The sequence below is a fragment of the Dermacentor variabilis genome, chromosome 10 (assembly GCF_050947875.1).
Source record: "Dermacentor variabilis isolate Ectoservices chromosome 10, ASM5094787v1, whole genome shotgun sequence".
Taxonomy (NCBI): Eukaryota; Metazoa; Arthropoda; class Arachnida; order Ixodida; family Ixodidae; genus Dermacentor; species Dermacentor variabilis.
In genome coordinates this window covers 35,039,588-35,060,352 of record NC_134577.1, presented here as the reverse complement: position 1 = coordinate 35,060,352, position 20,765 = coordinate 35,039,588, and positions in this window count along the sequence as shown.

The window sequence follows — 20,765 nt, the reverse complement described above, 5'->3', positions numbered from 1 at the left end:
CGTGAGGATGAAGTGCTTTTTCCGCCAATGTTCCTCTCCTGTTATTCAATGATGAATATCTTTCGTAGTTATTTTGCTTTTACAAAGCTGTCTTGCTGTATTTGTAGATCAACTACCACAAGTTTGCTTTTGTGTTGGTGTTATCATTCTGGCCGTGGTATACGCCAGTGGTAGACTGTAAAAGAGCTTTGGCGATATATATGTGGCAGTCGCACACATTGACTTGCTGTTGCCGCTCAAGTGATCAATCTGAGTTGCCTTATTTCCTTTTAATACAGTGGGCATGCCTTTTCATGTCTGCAGGTTCGGTCTGGGCTCTATCCTTCTCTGAAAGGTTCCATGATGATCATTTCACTTTCGAGTGGGGACATTTAGAATGAGGCCTCTCGAGATAACAGCTGTTGTTGCCAGAATGCCTCGCTGCGGTTTGTCAGGTGAGCCTTCGTTTACAAAAACAAAAAAAAAATGCCTTTACTAAGCTGTTCTTTGTGTTTATTTGCAGATGCGCTACCAGACGTTTGTGTATATGGTTCCATCGTCATTAAGGAATACGCCAATCGTGGAGTGCAGAAGCGCTCTGTCTTTGAAGATGTTTGATGGGCACCAGATGCTCTAGCAGCTCTGTCTCAGATGAGCAAATAAATTTACTTACATCAATTTGATTTTAGCAATCTTGTGCTGCCTTAAGCATTCGCGAATGTACTGCGTTGAGTTTAATTTTGTGATGAATGATCTAGTATTGGCCCCAGTTCGTTTGTTAGCATTGAATGTACAAGGTGTCAAGTGGGGCAACGTTGCGCTTTTAAGGAGACTCAATGCACCACCGCCGTGTATGGCAGGCGCGAGTTTGGTGATCGCGTACATTATTTTACTGTTCTGTTACGGATGTAATTTTGTCTGGCAATTTCGGCGCACCCCTAAATCTGTGGTCTCAAACTTCTCAGTGGCCTCTGGAGGTGATTGGGCAAGTTCGAAGTGGAGTTTGACTGAACAATGCGGATACAGAACTGGCTTCTAGCTTCCAGCTTCCAGCTTCATAGCATCCCATCGCAGAGTGAGTGTACGAGGCCAATAGCCTCGTGGTGAGGGTGGAATGTGTCCAAGGAACCGTTTCAATACACAATCCTAATTTTCATTAGCTGAAGCTTCACTTGAGCATTAACTGAAAGCAGCTAGACATTCCATACCACAGTATTGTCAGTGCACAGTATACTATTCGGTCTCAGGTTCCTTAGAGCATCACCACTAGAGGTCTTGTCAGTGACGGAAGCGTGAGGAGCTACGTCGCGTATTAGCTTTAGGTTCAGCGCTCCTTGGGCTGAACTAGCAGATAGGGTTTGCACCTTACGTTTGCGTTACGGACATTGGCCTCTTCCGAATGCACTTGCAACGAAGTCATTTTATCGTGTCAAGGAATGCCCGTGCGCGAAAAGTGCTCTTGATCGATAAATTGATCCTAGTCGCAAAGGCATTCGGAATTCTCGCCCACACCATCTAGCAACTGCGAAGAAAGGACGTTGCCTACGGTCTGCGACACATCGCACTTCCGTTGCAGCAAAGGTAGTGTGACTGACCATTTATCGACAAATATTGTAATTATGAATAACAACGGGGATTCCAGCTCATGGACTGTTCACTTGGCTGCAATCACTCTGGGATATAACACATTTGTGCTCACCTTATTAACAAGTGTTTCGAGCCTTATATTTTTGCAGATTGGCCACCCCACTCCGAACACAGCCCGAGTAAGGGCTTCGCAGTGCTCTGCAATTTTCGGATTTAACTGTTCGTGGTCCGTGGTTGTGCGTCTAGCCTCAGTGACTCCTGCGACCGCCATTCTGTTGCCTGGCACTTCTCAGGTAATCTCCTCAATGACCGTGTTTACTTTTCGATAATGTGTTGGCGTTCCGAATATTTTGCATTCGACTCAACTTCGAATTTTGCATGTTTCAGTGTCAGCTGGAGGTTTCCGGACAGCTTGGAACCAGAAAATAACCGGCGACTGTGGACGGACCTTAAAAACTATGTGAAAGCTTCGTCAACGTGGATAGCAGAGTGCGTATGGAAGGATATCAGTAGTGTTGAGGTTCAGTTTGATCCAGAGAGCATAAGTTTGACTGGTCACTCTATTTTTACTAAGCTCTATTCCCGGATGTATCCAGATGTACTTCCTGGAGCATGGAATCGTATGAACTAATCGAAGGTTATCATCATGTGGTCCAGCCATGGAGTGTCGCAGTCGACTGATGACGAAAGCAATGGTGTTGCTACACACCTTTGGCGCTGCTTGACAGGTAAACAATATGAGCTAACTTAATTTCCATGGACTAAGTAGCTCTTCATAGTGAATATATGCAGACTCGGTCTCAAGTATACCATTGCCAGGACGGCTCCACCATGGCCATCGCAAGACCTCAGTGACTCCTGCGACCGCCATTCTGTTGGCAGGCACTTCTCAGGTAATCTCCTCAATGACCGTGTTTACTTTTCGATAATGTATTGGCGTTCCGAATATTTTGCGTTCGACTCAACTTCGAATTTTGCATGTTTCAGTGTCAGCTGGAGGTTTCCGGACAGCTTGGAACCAGAAAATAACCGGCGACTGTGGACGGACCTTAAAAACTATGTGAAAGCTTCGTCAACGTTTATAGCAGAGTACGTATGAAAGGATATCAGTAGTGTTGAGGTTCAGTTTGATCCAGAGAGCATAAGTTTGACTGGTCACTCTATTTTTACTAAGCTCTATTCCCGGATGTATCCAGATGTACTTCCTGGAGCATGGAATCGTATGAACTAATCGAAGGTTATCATCGTGTGGTCCAGCCATGGAGTGTCGCAGTGGACTGATGACGAAAGCAATGGTGTTGCTACACACCTTCTTTGGCGCTGCTTGACAGGTAAACAATATGAGTTAACTTGATTTCCATGGACTAAGTAGCTCTTCATATTGAATATATGCAGACTCGGTCTCAAGTATAGCATTGCCAGGACGGCTCCACCATGACCATCGCAAGACCTCAGTGACTCCTGCGACCGCCATTGTGTTGGCTGGCACTTCTCAGGTAATCTCCTCAATGACCGTGTTTACTTTTCGATAATGTGTTGGCGTTCCGAATATTTTGCATTCGACTCAACTTCGAATTTTGCATGTTTCATTGTCAGCTGGAGGTTTCCGGACAGCTTGGAACCAGAAAATAACCGACGACTGTGGACGGACCTTAATAACTATGTGAAAGCTTCGTCACCGTGGATAGCAGAGTACGTATGCAGCGATATCAGTAGTGTTGACGTTCAGTTTGATCCAGAGTGCATAAGTTTGACTGGTCACTCTATTTTTACTAAGCTCTATTCCCGGATGTATCTAGATGTACTTCCTGGAGCATGGAATCGTATGAACTAATCGAAGGTTATCGCCGTATCGTCCAGCCATGGAGTGTCGCAGTGGACTGATGACGAAAGCAACGGTGTTGCTGCACACCTTTTTTGGCGCTGGTTGACAGGTAAACAATGTGAGTTAACTTAATTTCCATGGACTAAGTAGCTCTTCATGTTGAATATATGCAGACTCGGTCTCAAGTATACCATTGCCGGGACGGCTACACCATGACCATCGCAAGACCTAGTCGTGCAGTGCATTGATTGACTCGTGAAGAGGGCCGTTACCACCATATTGCCTCGTTCCTTCGGCTAAGGTTAGCATCGTTACATGTTGTTCTCTGCTTTGACTTAGCTTTTGTTTTCTTTTAAATCTTTAGATCATCTACATACAGCTTTTGTTTTTCTGGATGGTTTCGTCGAGATCATGGAAGTGATTACTGGTGGAGTTAAGAAATATTCTTGTGATGGACATCTGCTGTTGGAGCCCACTGACCTTCAACTGCTGCTCAGGTGAAAAAATTCGGTTGCTTTAATTCAGTTTGACGAAGCTACTCTCACCTTTAGATAGCAGCAGATTCGCTATAAAATATATTCTTTTCTCAAGCTTTCCACAGTGGTCATTGAAGAGGGCGGTCGTATAGCATTGCTCTCGTGAGGAAGAAGTGCTTTTTCCGCCAATGTTCCTCGCCTGTTATTCAATGATGAATATCTTTCGTAGTTCTTTTGCTTTTACAAAGCTGTCTTGCTATATTTGTAGATCAACTACCACAAGTTTGCTTTTGTGTTGGTGTTATCATTCTGGCCGTGGTATTTGCCAGTAGTAGACTGTAAAAGAGCTTTGGCGATGTATATGTGGCAGTCGCACACATTGACTTGCTGTAGCCGCTCAAGTAATCAATCTGAGTTGCCTTATTTCCTTTTAATATAGTGGGCATGCCTTTTTATGTCTGTAGGTTCGGGGTGGGCTCTATCCTTCTCTGAAAGGTTCCAGCATGATCATTTCACTTCCGAGTGGGGACATTTAGAATGAGGCTTCTCGAGATAACAGCGGTTGTTGCCAGAATGCCTTGCTGCGGTTTCTCAGGTGAGCCTTCGTTTAGAAAAACAAAAAAAAAATTGCCTTTACTAAGCTGTCCTTTGTGTTTATTTGGAGATGCGCTACCAGACGTTTGTGTTTATGGTTCCATCGTGATTAAGGAATACGCCTATCGTGGAGTGCAGAAGCGCTCTGTCTTTGAAGATGTTTGATGGGCACCACATGTTCCGAATATTTTGCATTCGACTCAACTTCGAATTTTGCACGTTTCAGTGTCAGCTGGAGGATTCCGGACGGCTTGGAAGCAGAAAATAACAGGCGACTGTGGACGGACCTGAAAAACTATGTTAAACCTAGGCCACCGTGGATAGCAGAGTACGTATGCAGCAGTGGCGTAGCCAGAAATTTCGTTCGGGGGAGGGGGGGGAGGGGGGAGGGGGGGAGGGGGCTCACGTTGTAGCTAGGCCTCTTCTTTAAGAGGAACCTTTATCTCGGATGCTCTTATCTAAATACATGTAGAAGGTGAATTAGTTTTTCTCGGCAACCACTGCACGTAATTTGATGAGGTTTGTTGTATTTAAAAGATAAACTTATATTCTACTGTCTTCTGGTTTGGAATTTTTGTCACTTTTGTATCAAAAATTGGCCCAAATCTCAAATTTTGGGAAACCGAAATTATCACGTTTGAAACTCTGTAACTCTACAATGAAAAATAATATCATAATTCTGTAAATCGCATCTAATAGTACATCTACAGAGGACAAAATTGATATTTTACAAATGAATCTCAAACAATTTAGCATTATCGAAATACTGCTTTTGCAGAACCCTTGTGCACCACGTAAGTAATTCACGTAAGATACAAATTGACGTAACGAATTTGTCTGCTTTGACTCTTATAATCGATGCCGTTTGAAGAACCGCGATATCTGCTTTTGATGAAGAGCTTTTAGTTTGTGAACGTCGTCCTTCCATTTTTTTCGCACTTTCAAGTTTTTCAAAATATTTTAAACAAAATTCAGGCCCTAAATTGAACTTCCGCTTCCAACACATACTAGAAGTTAACTTTCTCAAATTCAACAAATTCCATTAAAAGTGATCCAGGGGTTATCTCAGAAGAGCGTTTCTGCGTTTACATTTTTTTGAACAGGCCGCGTCGGAGTTGAGCCCGAGCTAAAGCTTCGTTTTAAACAATTTGTCGAGAGATCAAATGCTTGAATAATAACTGCATTGCCATTTCCAAAGATGCTGCAAACGAATTCTTGAACGCTACGAACTGTCCAAACAATTATTATATGTATTTTTATTGAGAAGATATACTCGTATCTGCCATAAATGGCGCTCAAAATAACTGATATCAATGCTTCCATGTTTTTGTCTTTTTAGTAAGTAAAGAAAGTGTCACGCGATGCTTAGAATTGTATCAGTTCGAAGCCAGGAAAGCAGTGCATGCCACCGATATTAAAAATGTAAACGCCATAAATGAACAAGTTGAGGACAAATATGTTAATTAAACTTTGTCATTCAAGAACCTTGTTTACATATTCTACATATGGAACGGCCAGTGAAAAATCTTTATGAATCTGTCATTTATTCCAATGTATTACGCAGGGACCGCTGTCAGCGGCCGTGTATCGCTATATAAAGCCGTTCTGCAACATATACGAGGGCGAGTCAAATGAAAGTGAGCCAATGCAAATATATGACAAGTGGGGTACTTAATTTAAAAGCAGTCTGCATCAGCATTTAGACATTTATCCCATTGACTTACGAGTCGGGTGATTCCCGTCTCATTAAACTCCTTAGGTTGCTGCTTCAACAAATCTGCAACTGATTCTTTCACGTCATCGTCCGACACGAATATGTTTCCCTTAAGCTGTTTTTTTCATTTGCCCCAAAAGGTGAAAGTAGCAAGGCGACAGCTCTTAGCTGTATGGCGGATGTTGCAGCGTTTCCCACTTGAACTTTGCCAGTTTTGTATTAACCACATCAGCGACGTGGGGACGGGCATTGTGAAACAATTGAAAATTAAATTATGGGGTTTTACGTGTCAAAACCACTTTCTATTCATGAGGCACGCCGTAGTGGAGGGCTCCGGAAAATTCGACCGCCTGGGTTCCTTAACGTGCACCTAAATCTAAGTAAACGGTTGTTTTCGCATTTCGCCCCCATCGACATGCGGCCGCCGTGGCCGGGATTCGATTCTGCGACCGCGATTGCGACACGCAGCCGATCTGGCGTTTCACAATATCGGAAACGATTGATATTCTCTCCGGCTTTAGAAAATTCTATCAGTAATGACCCCTGACGATCGAAAACAAGTAGTAAGCAACACCTTTCCGGCGAAAACGACGGCCTTTGCTTTCTTTGGGGGCGGTGAACTCGAATGTTTCCGCAGTAAGCTTTGCCGTCGTGTTTCAGGCTCGTAGTAGTGGCACCATGGTTCGTCCCCGATCACAATTGCAGACAAGAAGTCGTCACCCTCATTGTGATACCGGATCAGATGAGTTAAGGCAGCGCAGAACCTTCTTCTGGCGGTGGTTCAAAATCTTGGGCATCCATTACGCACACAAGAGCCTATGACCGAGATGTTCTCGAATTATGGTGTGAACCGAACCGCGACTGACGTTCACACGCTCTGCCAGTTCATCGATGTTTATCCTCCGTTCTTGTCTCATCAGCTCATCAACTTTTGCACTTGTGTTGGGGGTGATTGCACGATAGCTTCGGCCCGGTCTTTAATCGTCTTTGCAACTTTCACGTCCTTTTTCAACCGTTTGCTCCAATGCTTCACAGTGGCCAATGAAATGCAATGTTCAACGTACACGGCAGCCATACGGTGAATAATTGCCTTTTGGGAAACACCTTCAGCTGTCAAAACATTTAATGGCAACCCGCTGCTTAACTTCTGAAGTGTCCATTACGTCCCGCAACCATGTTCAATCCAGTGTATGAGAGCATTAAAGAACATTTACCCTCACATCTTCGTGTCGCTTTTGTAAATGGAAGATGCCTGTGGGCTACGCGTCATGCCTCGCAGATAATGAACCGAGCCATCGCGCAGGGTGGGTAGGCTCACTTTCATTTAACTCGCCCCCGTTCATCAAGAGGATGTACACATAAAACTTTATTATATGTGGTCAACCCGCGATGAAAGGTACGCAGGCGCCGAGGTGAGCTCAGCGTGTAGATGATGATGATAATAAACCCTGCAAAATAAGCATAAGCGAAAAACTTTTCTGCGCAGCTTTGTATGTGACAGTGATAAACTGGCTTTCATTGCTGTTACGCTGGGTGCACGAAGATAATTGGCCAGTATGAAGGAAGTGGCACTGTTCTTAACCAGTTCAAGTGCATTTAGTAAGGTTATCGCGATCAGGACTCCAAGCAGCCGCGGCTGTTTTTGGGGCGCACGAGGGTTTTGTAAAGAAGCAAGTTTAGATCTGTAGGAGGCTTATTGAAATTTTACTGAAATACATGCGATTAGCGTTATTAATTATTACGCTGACGTCAGTTTTCCAGGTTTGATCAGATGTTATATAGATTCCAAGATACCCGCCCTGTCTTGGTGTTAGGCTGCTAAGCGTGAGGTCGTGGGATCGAATCCCGTCCACGGTGACCGCATTCTGACGGGCCCTATATATCTTGCAAATGCCGCAAGATTGCCTTCTGACTATCTGCCTCATTTTCGGAGCTATTGTAATGAGTAGGTTTATTAGGAGGGCCAGGATTGAACGCAACGTCGCCACACCATAACAGAAGGCAAGACACATAAAGAAAGCAGGAAGGAGCGACTCGCTTCTTCGAAGCAGATTACTTGCACGCCTTTCTTTATACCATTATCTGAGAATGCTTTCCAGTATATGATACCGCACGAAACAGTGCGATTATCATTAATGTTAAAAAAAAACATTGTGGGGTTTGACGCCCCGACACTGCCTAGCGGGTTTCGAAGGACGCCGTAGTGATAAGCGGGGCCAAGGACTACTTTGACCACGGGGGCTTAGTGTACCGTGCACACGATGCGTGGTACACGAGCGTTAATGATGAAGATTCTGCGAGTTGGTGAGGAATATCCTTGCTTGTCGAAAGCTCATTGAGTCACATAACACAAAAGAAGAGGAACACGCATACCCACTAAGCGTTGTTGCATTCCGTCCCTGTGTTTAGTTCTTGCACCTTTTCTGGCTTATCAAGTCTCTTTTCAAGTTGAGGGTGGGTTTCTTTTATCGGCATTGTAGAAGAGTAATTTATGAAGACAGCTCAACTCTTATTTAAGCATATTTCCAGTTACAGAGATGTGGAAGACGGTAAGGGCAGATATTCGGAACACTTCCGGATAACGGTGGCCATTTGTCTTGGACACAGTTGCGCATTCTTATGTTATGCGAATATAATAAAGTTCAAATTTATCGAACGCCGTTTCGTATATTTCATGATTTCATGTGGAACGCTGTTCGATTTGACTGAAAAATATTCGAAAAAAAAAAAGACTTTTTCGCCTATAACCGGGAAATAAGTGGTAAGTGTTTATAAGAGTGTTTGTGGGACCCTCCGGCCAGCCTCCATAGCGCTTTTACGAGTTGTTGCATGCATTTCTCGCAGCCTGCTCGCACTCGAAGGCCACCGAGTTCTACGCCGAGTCGGTGCGCGAGTGCGACTTCCCGACGCGCTCGTGCAAGAGCTACGACGACTTCGTGGCTGGCAAGTGCGCGCCCAGCTGCGAGGACGGCCGCACCTGCGGGCAACATGGGCCACCCGGCCAGAGTGCCGCTGGCCGGCGACCACTTCACGAAGGCCACGAAGCAGCAGTGCCCGACAAGGGCCATTGGATACGACCTGCGGGTCCGGACCACGCCTCGGGGAATGGACCCGGAGGCGATGCTGGTGAACTCGCTGTGACGTTCGGCGCAGATCCTGCTCAAAGATGCTGCTCCCAAAGAACGTCGGGTACTGCTGGACGCGCTCAGAGAGGAGATGGCTGTGCGGGCCGCCGAGCGGCCTCCGTATGATGGACAACCGTGGGACTGACCACTAGATCGACTGCCAGGTCACACACACACACACACACACACACACACACACACACACACACACACACACACACACACACACACACACACACACACACACACACACACACACACACACACACACACACACACACACACACACACGCACACGCACGCACGCACACGTAGAGCTGTTCACTGTACTGTTGTAAAAGCTTTACCGCGCGTTTCTACTCTATTAAGTGCGGAAGTTGGGAAATTCGATACTAAAGTTCGCCTCGTAATGCCGGACCTGGCACCATCGACATTATCGCGACACCACGACCGAGCAGAAGTTGCTGTCACTTTGTAGCAATAATGGTAAATACTCGTCCTTTTAAATTGCGCGTTACTTTCTCACGGTGAGGCAAAGCTCTGCCCTTCATATATAGTTCAACGGACAGGGCATAAACTTCCAACCATGTATACTGCATTGATACAGAGAATGGCGTTTCCGTTGGCTCACTTGACAACATGGGCAAGGACAGCGGGCTGCATAGGGACTGTTTTCGTTCTTACACCCGTTGCTCTCTTTCTGACCTGGGACTGCACACTTGTCGTGAGTTAAGTGATCGGGGAGTGACAGTGCGCGACGCCAGTGGTGTACGTAACGAGAGCAGTGCGGCGAGGACGACTTAACATCAACAACGAATGGACGAGTGTAGGAATACCGCGACGGCGCGATATCTCACGCGCCGTCAAAACAAAATATAAAGAAGAAGGTGACCATTAAGGACCATGCACGATAGTAGGCGTAAAAGAAGAAAAAGAAGAAGACAGGCACTGGAAGCTGCTTGTTGCAAATAAGCTGATAGGCTCGGGACAACAGTCTAGCGATGGAAGCATGGGGACAATCAACTCTGGAGGTGGTTCAGCATCTACTAGTTCCCCTCCCGCCCACTCTGCTTCTGACAACTAGATTACACAGGATTCAGAAATTGAAGATGCAGAACATAACGCTCGGGCTAAAAAAAGAGCTTTGTTGACTATCATTGAGGATTCTTCCCCATTTCCCCGTTAGAAATGCCAGTCTAAGTTTACTTTCAAGGAAAGTGCATCGAAGACGTCTCTTTCGACTGCAGTATCTTCTTTATCATAGGATCGTTGACGGTACTTCAGTGGAACTGCCGCTCAATATCATCTGCCGTATATATCAATATTATCAGATCTGTTTTTCTTACTAACCAACTTAATCCAGATATAATAATAATACAGGAAACTTTGTTGGTAATGGCGAAAAGTTTCCCTTCAAGATTTTTGGAGCTCTTTTTTGGCTAGACCAACCGATAAGAGAGGGTGGACTAATAATATTTATTTCTCCTAAAATATGCCGTAAAGCTAAAATTATATTTGAACTGATGAAATGTGAGTGCAAAATTCTTACTACAGAACTCATTCTTCCTGTATATGGCCCACTTGATATCGTAAATACCTATTTCCCTTCCGGTGTGCTGGACACTAGCTCGCTCGACAGTTTTCTAGCTAGCTGTGGGCGTGATCTTTTATTTAATCGGGGTTTCAATTCATATCATGTTACATGGCATTTAAAGACAGATTCGTGCGGTAACCGCTTGTAGAAATGGTCATTAGACAATAACCTTTCTCATGAAAATTTACGGTCAGCTAAATTTGTGCGTGGCAAAATCAGTCTTCAATCGATCTCCTATTCTCTAATCGTACTCTCTGTGCCTTCGAAGCCGGCTGTTGATTTTGCCTCTAATAATGACCATCTGCCACTATTCTTTGAAATAGCCTGCTCTGTTACATCTACAGATAACCTTGTTGGAATTTTTGTAAACTAAAATACATTCAAGAAGTCTTTGCTGTCTGTGCTTTAATCCTTGTCAGATGCTTCCAATGAACAAAAAACGACGGTTATTTACTCTGCACTTGAGAAGCCTAGCAAACAATTGGGATTTGCAGTTAGATCTGGTAAAGGTTACTCCTACAGTCCTTGGGTGGAATACCGACTGTTCACGTGATTATGAAAGAAGAAAAGCAGCCTGGAATAAGTTGCTATATTACCAGTGTCCCAAAAATTGGAAGGATTATAGATTCTACAGAACTGTATTTAAACATACTGTTTCTAAACAGTATGTTTAGCAAGATATGACTGTGAAAAGCAAGATATGACTGTGATTGCAAACATTTCAATTATCTATCAAAATGTAAAAACGAACATACTTCTCAATTAATTTCGTAGCAGAAACATAGTGCCGTGACCGACTAAAATTGGATCGATGGTTCTCACTGGAGCAGAAATGACGAAAATGACAGAAGAAATCGTGAAGAGTTTAAATAGTTGATTCACTTCCTTATTATCTCTATGTACTAAGTTGCGAATCCGGTCAGACGATTTTGCAGAGAACATTATGCTGGAACTGGCTGCCATATTCCGCCCCTGTTGCGGATGGAGTAACCTCAGAAATGTTTAAAATTTTATTCAAGGCGTCTCCAGAGGACCTTTTAGGCGTAATAAACTATTCTATTCCGTTTTCGTGGATACCTTCCAGTTGGAAACTCGCTAAAATTATTCCGGTTCTTAAGAATAACGGGGACGGATTCACGCCGGACAATCGACCGATTGCTCTAACCTCACATTTGGTTAAATTAATAGAAAGGATTGTGAATATTCGTCTTATGAAATTAGTGGAGGACAAAGATGCACTCAGCCCTTGTCAAATTAGTTATAGATCTTTCTGTTCCATTTGGCAAATTCATGTGAACCTGGACAACCGTATAGATGTAGCAAAACGCCAGAGACAAATTGCAGCTCTAGTAACTTTGGATAAATCAAAAGTCAACGATATTGTAGATTCAATCAACAAACCGTGATTTGCCAAAATATAATAAAATAATGACGTAATTTTATGGCTCTGTGAAATGATTTTCTTCAAAGGGACATAGACAGTAGCGTGGGGTTCCACAAGGAGCTGTCACTTCACCTTTACTGTTTTAACCTACTACTAAGCTCTTTACTTTGTCATAATGGCATATACACATATGAACATCACATGTACACACATCGCGTTTTCTGCATCAGGCAATGACATCCACTGTTTATGTAGCCGAGTGCAAACATGCCTGTGCGCCATAGGAAACTGGATAAATGTCATTCGCCTCTCTCTTAACGTCAGAAAATGCTGAATAATGGTTCTTCCTATAAGAGATCGAATACACACAGAGCTTACCTACCGCCTGCAGAATATAGCTCAGGCAGACTCGGTAAAGTACTTTGGCATAATATATGATAACCAGCTTAGTTGGCGCAAGCACACTGAATATACAAATAAATGAGGAGTACGAGCAGTTTGACTGCTAAAGAAGGCTTGGCAACAGTCGACCGGAGATGCGGAGGTACTGTCTTGTGATGATTTATAAAATATCCGTACAGCCAATTTTGTAATTTGGATGCGTTCTATATTGAGGGGTGCGGGCATGTAAATTACATCCCCTTGCTCTTCTGCAACGGGAAGCTTTACGCCTCTGCCTCGGTTTACCAAAGGTCGTTGCCAACAATGCACTATATATAGAAGCACGCCTACGGTGTCTTTTTGTGTAGATTGCGGCTGTTAACTGTCCAAACGTTCTTAAAAATGTACGAGTCCTCTATGGAATTACAAATAATATTTGTGTGTGAGCTTGTAATATATCTTTTTCAATCTTCCCGGCCTCGGTTTCACACTCCTCAGGTCTTGTTCGTACAGTCAATTGTTGGTCCTTTATGTACGATTATCTCAGATCCCTCCTATTGCTAGTGCGAGCGGGAAGCTCCTGATTGTATTTGACGACGTATATCCAAACAACGCGAAACTACTTTCTTACAAAATAATGAACGGGCTGTTACGAAATCACTTATTGGAGATAAAAATAAACGCCGTTACAGCGAAAGATGCATCACAATCAGAAGAAAAATCGGGAATAGAAATTTTCTCGTCTTTTTTATACTGGTAGTTCTCTTTAAGAGTTCCTAACTACATACCAGTATTTTTAGCTGAGTTTCTGGCAGTTACATTGGCTTTAGGAAAAGGGAACTCAATCTGGGAAGTTGTAGTTGTAACGGATTCTTTAACTTTATGTTCAGCTCTCACTGCAAACAGTGGCTTACACATATATCACGTACATTTCATTGTCTAATACCCTCTCACTTAACACTAATTAGATTGGTATGGGTGCCTGGTCACAAAGGATTAGTTATTAATGCATTAGCAGACTGCTTGGCGTGAGCGGCCCTTAGGGGTCCAATTATTCCGATCCTTCCCGTATCAGCTTTCAGAACTGCTGCTTAGGTTCAGGAGACGCCCAGTCACGAAAGAATCTTTGAACCTATCATGAAAAACATTTAATGGATTACCGACTCCTGTCGTTTCCTTAGAGCGGAAACTGCTGCCACAATAGAAAATTTGAAGTCCCGTTTACAAAAATGAGATGTCGGATACCTACATTACACTATTATCTGCGTCGATCTGGTGCGACGCCCTTCTCCTAGTGCGCTTACTGTGCTGAGTGTGAGACATTGGCACACTTCTTCCCGTCATGTCCCCGTCTTTCAAGATTAGGAAAACATACTTTAGAAAGGCAATTTCATGGTGCGGGATTGAATATACCGATTCCTGACATTCCATCTTCCGCAGCCTCTTCTCTGGGACACTATCATAGAAATGTTGATTCAGCTGTTGCGAGATACACAACTGGATCGGGACGATTCTTTTGCTAAATTCTTAAAAGTTCGTCTGACTTCATTCTTTCAGCTATTCGTATTTTTCAATAGTGCTTGTTTTTAGATTCCTTGAATCTTTTTATTAAATGACCCAATTAGTGGGGCAATCCCCCATACTGGGTGTGAGTCACTCTCAGAAGCTAGCTAGCTAACAAACAAACAAACAAACAAGCAAACAAACAAACAAGCAAGCAAGCAAACAAACAAACAAACTAGCAAGCAAACCCTGAAACGTCGTGGCGCTGCTCGGATCTGAGGGAGAACCTGGGAAATCGGCACCTGTCCGGAGCGCGATCGAGCGGTCGGGCCCTGGGCCCGAGATTCTGCACTTCTACCAGCAGAACCTGGAATGCCCAACCACCTGAGGCCAGCACATGGTCCTGCCTCTCATGACTACCCGAAGTTCGCTCAGGGAGTGACGAGTATTTTCCGTTGTCGACGGCTCAGCGTCCTTCGCCTGTGCGCCGCCATGTGCCCGAACTGTTGGTGAGCCGCACCCCGCTATCATTCCGCTGTCCTCGTGTATTTCGGACATTCCTAGCAACTATAGAGATTTGAACTGAAGTGGCCATTTGACTTTATTATTCAACGTCTTGCGCTAGTTGATGAGAACAGTGTTTATTATAAGGAGTGTGGTGGGGCGTTCTTTTACCCTCTGGTTATGTGCGAGTTTTCTTCCCGCTTACTGCATGCGAATATAAGTTCTTCCTGCGCTAATGAAATCAAACGCTCGCTTCCTTCATTTGAGTAGAAAACTCGGATACGGACATTTTCTAGCCGTATCTGCACATGCACGCATGCCCTGTCAATGTGTGTATAGGCTTATAATATATATATATATATATATATATATATATATATATATATATATATATATATATATATATATATATATATATATATATATATATATATATATATATATATATATGCATGCACACACTCCTCTGTATAATGCGATGTCATTTAGTAAAGGTATTCAGCACTGCCCTTTTATCTGAATGTTGTGTATAGGTATAAAGCGCCCTGTGCTGCAGGTTGTCCATGCTTTTGATCAATATTATGTTTGGACGAAATTGCATAAGTGATGTGCGTTGTGGGAAATTATCGAAATTTCGACCGACGCTGGTCCTTTGGGATTACGTTATCCTTCACTTACTTCCTGTTGTTAACAATGTCGTCGTCATCTCGTTTCAGATACGCTGACGTGATTATATGTATCCCTGCTCGAAGAACGTGTTCCCGCATGCGGCCAAGGAGGATTGCAGGCCTCGCGTCGTTCTTGAGCTGTTGCGTGGTCCCGAAGCTGTAGAAGCCGCAGAACTTTCCGGACTGTTGCTCCTGTCTTCCGCGCAAAGCAGCATGCTGCAGAAAACAAGGCGCTGGTAGAAGTATCCTGGTCAAGCGTTGCTATGTGCAAACATTGTGCCCCATGAGCCCATGCTATAAACCAGGCGTCGTCGGATGCTGCTACACCACAAGCCCTTGACGTGCAGTGTTCAACAAGCCAGGCATTTCTACTATACGGACACTCTTCGTCCATTGAGTCTTCGTGGGTTCGACCTCACTCGGAATTGCGTTGCCCTGCGAATTCACCAGGTAATATTCCCGAAGATCCTTACCGCTCTTGGCCTTCATCGGAAGACTGTGCCACAGATCGTGCCCCATGTGTCCACCGGACTGTTTTGCCGCAAGAGCTTTCCGTTCTTCGTGCATGCATATAGGAGCCTTGCCACAGATCACTTACGCCCTGCACGTTCATTGCACAGTCACGCTATGTTTCCCCGCTGCGCCATGCCTGCTCATCGGACTGTCCTACTGTACACTGTTACTGTAACCGTGTGAGTTCTCCAGACTCCTTCACGGCCCAAGAACGCGCCTTCTGTGCCCATGCGACAGTTCTAACACAGCTCTTTGTACCCTGCATGCTCGTCGGACATTTACATCGGCCGTTATTACTCGCCACTCGCGTGTGTTGGATAGTTCTACAAGTAACAGCGGTGCCTGAAGTATCCATGGGACAATATTGAAACGCTCTCTCCCTCTAGCCCATTGGGCATCTGTGCTGAGTTGCGTCACCGTCAATCCTGCGTCGAAGACTTTGCCTGCTATGGTGCCTGCAATTGTACTCAAGTGCTTTTCTATCCCCTTCGCTTTAAGCACGTATTAAAATTGTTACTCTAGTATTTGCGCGCATTACGCTTCACGTTCCTGCCAATACTTTTACGCTCACTGGCGTGAGCTGGTTTGCGCACGCTGTTGTTTGCACGAACCTGTTCAGCTACGAGCTTCGATTTTGTACGAATGCAGCGACTTAAGTGCGCTGAAAGTTTCAAAACTTTGAAAACACTGAAGATCTTCTGAATAAGTATAGGTAAGTACGGGGTCATCAAGAAACAACAAAGGATACCTCAACGCGAAATAGGTTCAACGGCCACGTAAAGGTAAGAAAAATTAGACAATGTTTTTTTTTTTCGGAAACAACAGAATAATGGAGGAAGAACGAAAACTATGTAGACTTGTTCACACAAGAGAGAGAGAAATGATTGAAAGAGAAATGGAGGGATGTTAACCAGAAAATGTCTGGTTGGCTACTCTACGCCGGGGGAATAGAAAAAGAGAATATAGAAAAGGGAAAGAGTGAGCAATGTGGTAAATTTGTTCAACCAGCAAGAAAGTTCTAATAAGGACATCTTCATTGCTCCGTATCTTCGTAGGACTGCTGAATTTGACTAGCGAGTGAAATATGTTACCACAGGTACCATATTATGGAATGTTTAACAAAGCTAGAAGCGTTAGTAGACGAAGATTCGCCGCACCTCTGGTAACCCTAGTTGGAAACTCTACGCCGAGAACATGGCCCCCGATATAGTAAGGCGCGCGCAGTGCCAGTCTGGGAGGCTACGCCCTGAACCAGACGCTACATTTCCTGCTTTTACCAAAGCGTCCAAATCTAGAGGGACATTAGTTCGGAGGAAAACATGCCATCGGAGCTCGCATAAGCGACTCATATTTTTCGTCCTTCACTGGAGTTTCCAGTTAGCTTATCAGTGGCACTACAAGCAGCGGTAACATCAAATGGCGTGTTGCTCGTGTTCGCACTGCTAGTACGTTCTGCCGTCACTCTCATTTCATTCCTTTTCGTCGCGTAGGGTAGCAAACCGGAGGCGCATCTAGCAGACCTCCCTGCTTTTCCTTACATCATGTCCACGCGGTAGCAAGGCCGCACAGAGCCCGCTATCAAAGTGGCGATACAACTTATGGGCTTGGTGACACGTGACAAGTGTAGTCCAATGGGAAGAAGCAGAATGAGTGAACGAACAAGTGAAAAAAAAAAGAAACGAAGAGCAAGTGTGCTGGCGTAAAACTTCTAACGATTCCGCTAATTATTGAATGCGAGGCTTAGCATTCGGCAAAAAACCTGCCTAAACTTTTTTTACCATATGGTCTGTGGTGGTAGCGAAGCTGACTACTAGCCCTAATTTGTGTTACAGTGAAGCTGCTGCGAACCATGATTAATCCATAGTTCGCGTGCGGTGTGCTCCCTCGAGAGAGTTTGTTAGCCGGCCCCGCACACCGTCACTGTTAGTTCACGTAGAGCAGCATGGTGACCCCGATGAGCAGCATTACCTGGCGCGTCTCCTTTGTGCTTATCACGTGCGAGCTCTCGCTTATACACCATTTATTTCTCTTATTTTTTGTTTTTTGTAAGAGGAAAATTCCATGTCATTTGAGCGAAAAGTGCGCTTCGGTATGTTGGGTGTGCCGCCGTACAAAGCGTTAGCAACAGGTAGGCTTCACCACAGCACAGACCGTGGTAAAATTATTTTACGCCGTTTCGGGCACATCTGTGCGTATGCAGTTACATTATTTGAAACTTGGCGCCAATGCACCTTCTCTTTTTCTTTCTCCTGTTCCCGCCGCACGGGCTCCTAGATTTCTCCTTCTCATTGGACAACTACCTTTGCGTGACGTAGCACCCTTTTACGCACGCTTCTACGCCGCTGTGGCCGGCAAAGCCGGACGTACAGCAGTACGATGACTCATGTTCACGCAGCAGTAAGGCTGCGCGGCGTCCGCGACTAGAGAGGCGATTAAAAAAAGGAAAAAAAAAAAGAGAGGAGTGCGTGGAGTCACGTGACGTGAAATGTAGTCCAATAGGAAGGAGGAGAACGGGGCGCCAGACACGAGGAAAGGAGAAAGGCGAGGAGACGGTTTGGTTGCGTGAAACTTTAAACGTTGGCCTTGCTTTTACACCGCGAGGCTTATCTTTCGCGAAATCAAGCCTACAATTTTTTTCCCACGGTCTGCGCTGTAGTGAAGCCGACTGCGTGCAGTGCCCCGCATTGCCGTGAAGCCAGTACACACTATAAAATGTATGTACTTGTATTATTCATTGAAGCATAAAAATAAAATAAAAGGAAGGAGAGCGAGAAATTACTGCAGAGCATGCTGTAGCTATCCACCGTAGGCTGCTGAATCGAACGACATTCCCTAGGGTAGATAATAGGGGAGTGATAGGAATGGGATATACAGAATAGCAGAGAGGATATGCTTATTAATCCGAAAACATTATGTGCTCCTTGAAGAAGAAAATTTGGCGTGCTTCCGGCGTTAACCTATCTGATGGGGCCGAAACTTACGTGACCCATGATGACGTCACGTTCCTGGCGCTGCACCTGCTGCGGCTCGCATTGTGAAATCCTAAGGTGAACAGCCACGGCGTGGGACGGACGCCGTGGTCCTCACTCAAAAAGTTTAGTTTGCTAAATTCGACAGTTGTGTTGAACTATCTTCAAAACCAACCTGAACCACTCCCAAAATTGACTTGGCCCGCCCGAAAAAATTACCTTGTCTAATTCGAAAATTGAGATGGCCCAAGTTCGAAACCGACCTGGCCCTCTACCAAAGTTGACTTGGTCCACCCCCAAAACTGACATTGACAATGACACCTATCTGCCTAGAGATGAGCTAGTGGCACAACGCTTAAGCGTATTTAGGGAACTTCTGCAGCAGTTACTGCGTGAACTTTTTGTTTTAAAGAGAAGCGCCGTAGGTAACTGATTGTACCTGTCTAACCCACGCATCGCAATGAGTACTGCTATTCTTTACGAAAGAAAATTCTTTCCAAATTCTCTAGCGAAGTTTGACTATGAGGGTCTGGGAGCGGAGACCGTCTGAATATAAAGGGGTGTTTTAGGCAATGAAAGACGGCGGTCAAATAATTAAACTCTGGGGTTCAACGTGCCCAATTCAAGATGTGATTAGAGGCACGCCGTAGTGAGGAACTCCGGATTCATTTAGACCACCTGGGGTACTGTGTCTTGCACTCAATGCACGGTTGACGGGCGCTTTTTCATTTCGCTCCCCATCTAAATGCGGCAGTCGCGCTCCACGTTCGATCCCGCATGCTGAGCCTTAGCAGCACAGCGCAAAAGCCACTATGTCACCACGGCAAGTAAAGAGTTCAGAAACAAACTGCTGCGTCAATCAGAACGTTGTACAGACTTTGCGAACTTCAACGAATCCGCTTTTACCTCACTACAGCGGCTACAGTCAAAGCAACGAAGAAAAAAAAAAGTTGTGCCAAGGTGGCTGATATCTGGACGTGTTGCTAGATGGAACGCAAGATTATGTATATGTGCCTTCTGGTAGATCGGCGTGACTGTTGCGGCTGTGGTCGAGTCGTTTCGACGAACGTTGATTAAATTCGCTGATAAGGTGAAGGCGAGGTCATTGGTTCAATTCCAGGGTTTTCTATGTTTCTTAATATAATTATATATCGGACATGTTTACACGTACGCAACTTTTTTATTGTGTGTGTGTGAGAGAGAGAGAGAGGGAGAAATGATGATTGTACTTGATGCGCATCGTAATCTTGATCTCTAATACTCCATCACTCAGATGGTGTTGTAAGCATACCAATAAGTGGCTCGTACAAGTCAATGGGCTATGAAAAAATTGAGCCATTTATGTATTTACCATTTAATTATATTGTAACATGGGTACACAGGAGTTGGACCAAACCTTAAGCTTCCCATAAACAGTGCTTTAATAACGTCAGAAAGACCCCAATGACATACGAAATTATGCGTTGCCTTCATTGCTGTACATATAATAAAGGTTGCGAATAAAAAAATTCGATGTCATTTGAGCAAACACTGCTCTTCGGCATGTCGGGTGTATAGCAACATAAAGCGTAGCAAGAGGTAGGCTTCATCACAGCACAGACCGTGTGAAAATTTTTACGCCGTTTCGGGCACATCCCCTCTGTACGTACGCAGTTACATCATTCGAAACTTGGCGCAAATGCGCCTTCTCTCCTTCTTTCTCCTGTTCCCGCCGCACGCTCTCCTATTTGGCTCCTTCCAATTGGACTGCAACCATAACGTGACGTAGCACCCTTTTAAGCAGGCGATCACGTCGTTGTGACTGGCAGAACCCGAGGTACAGCAGTAGGATGAATCATGTCCACGCATTAGTGAAGCTGCATAGCGTCCACAGCCAAAGAAACGACTTAAAGAAAAAGAAGAAAGTGTGGTGTCACGTCACATAAGGCGTAGTCCAATAGCAACGAGGC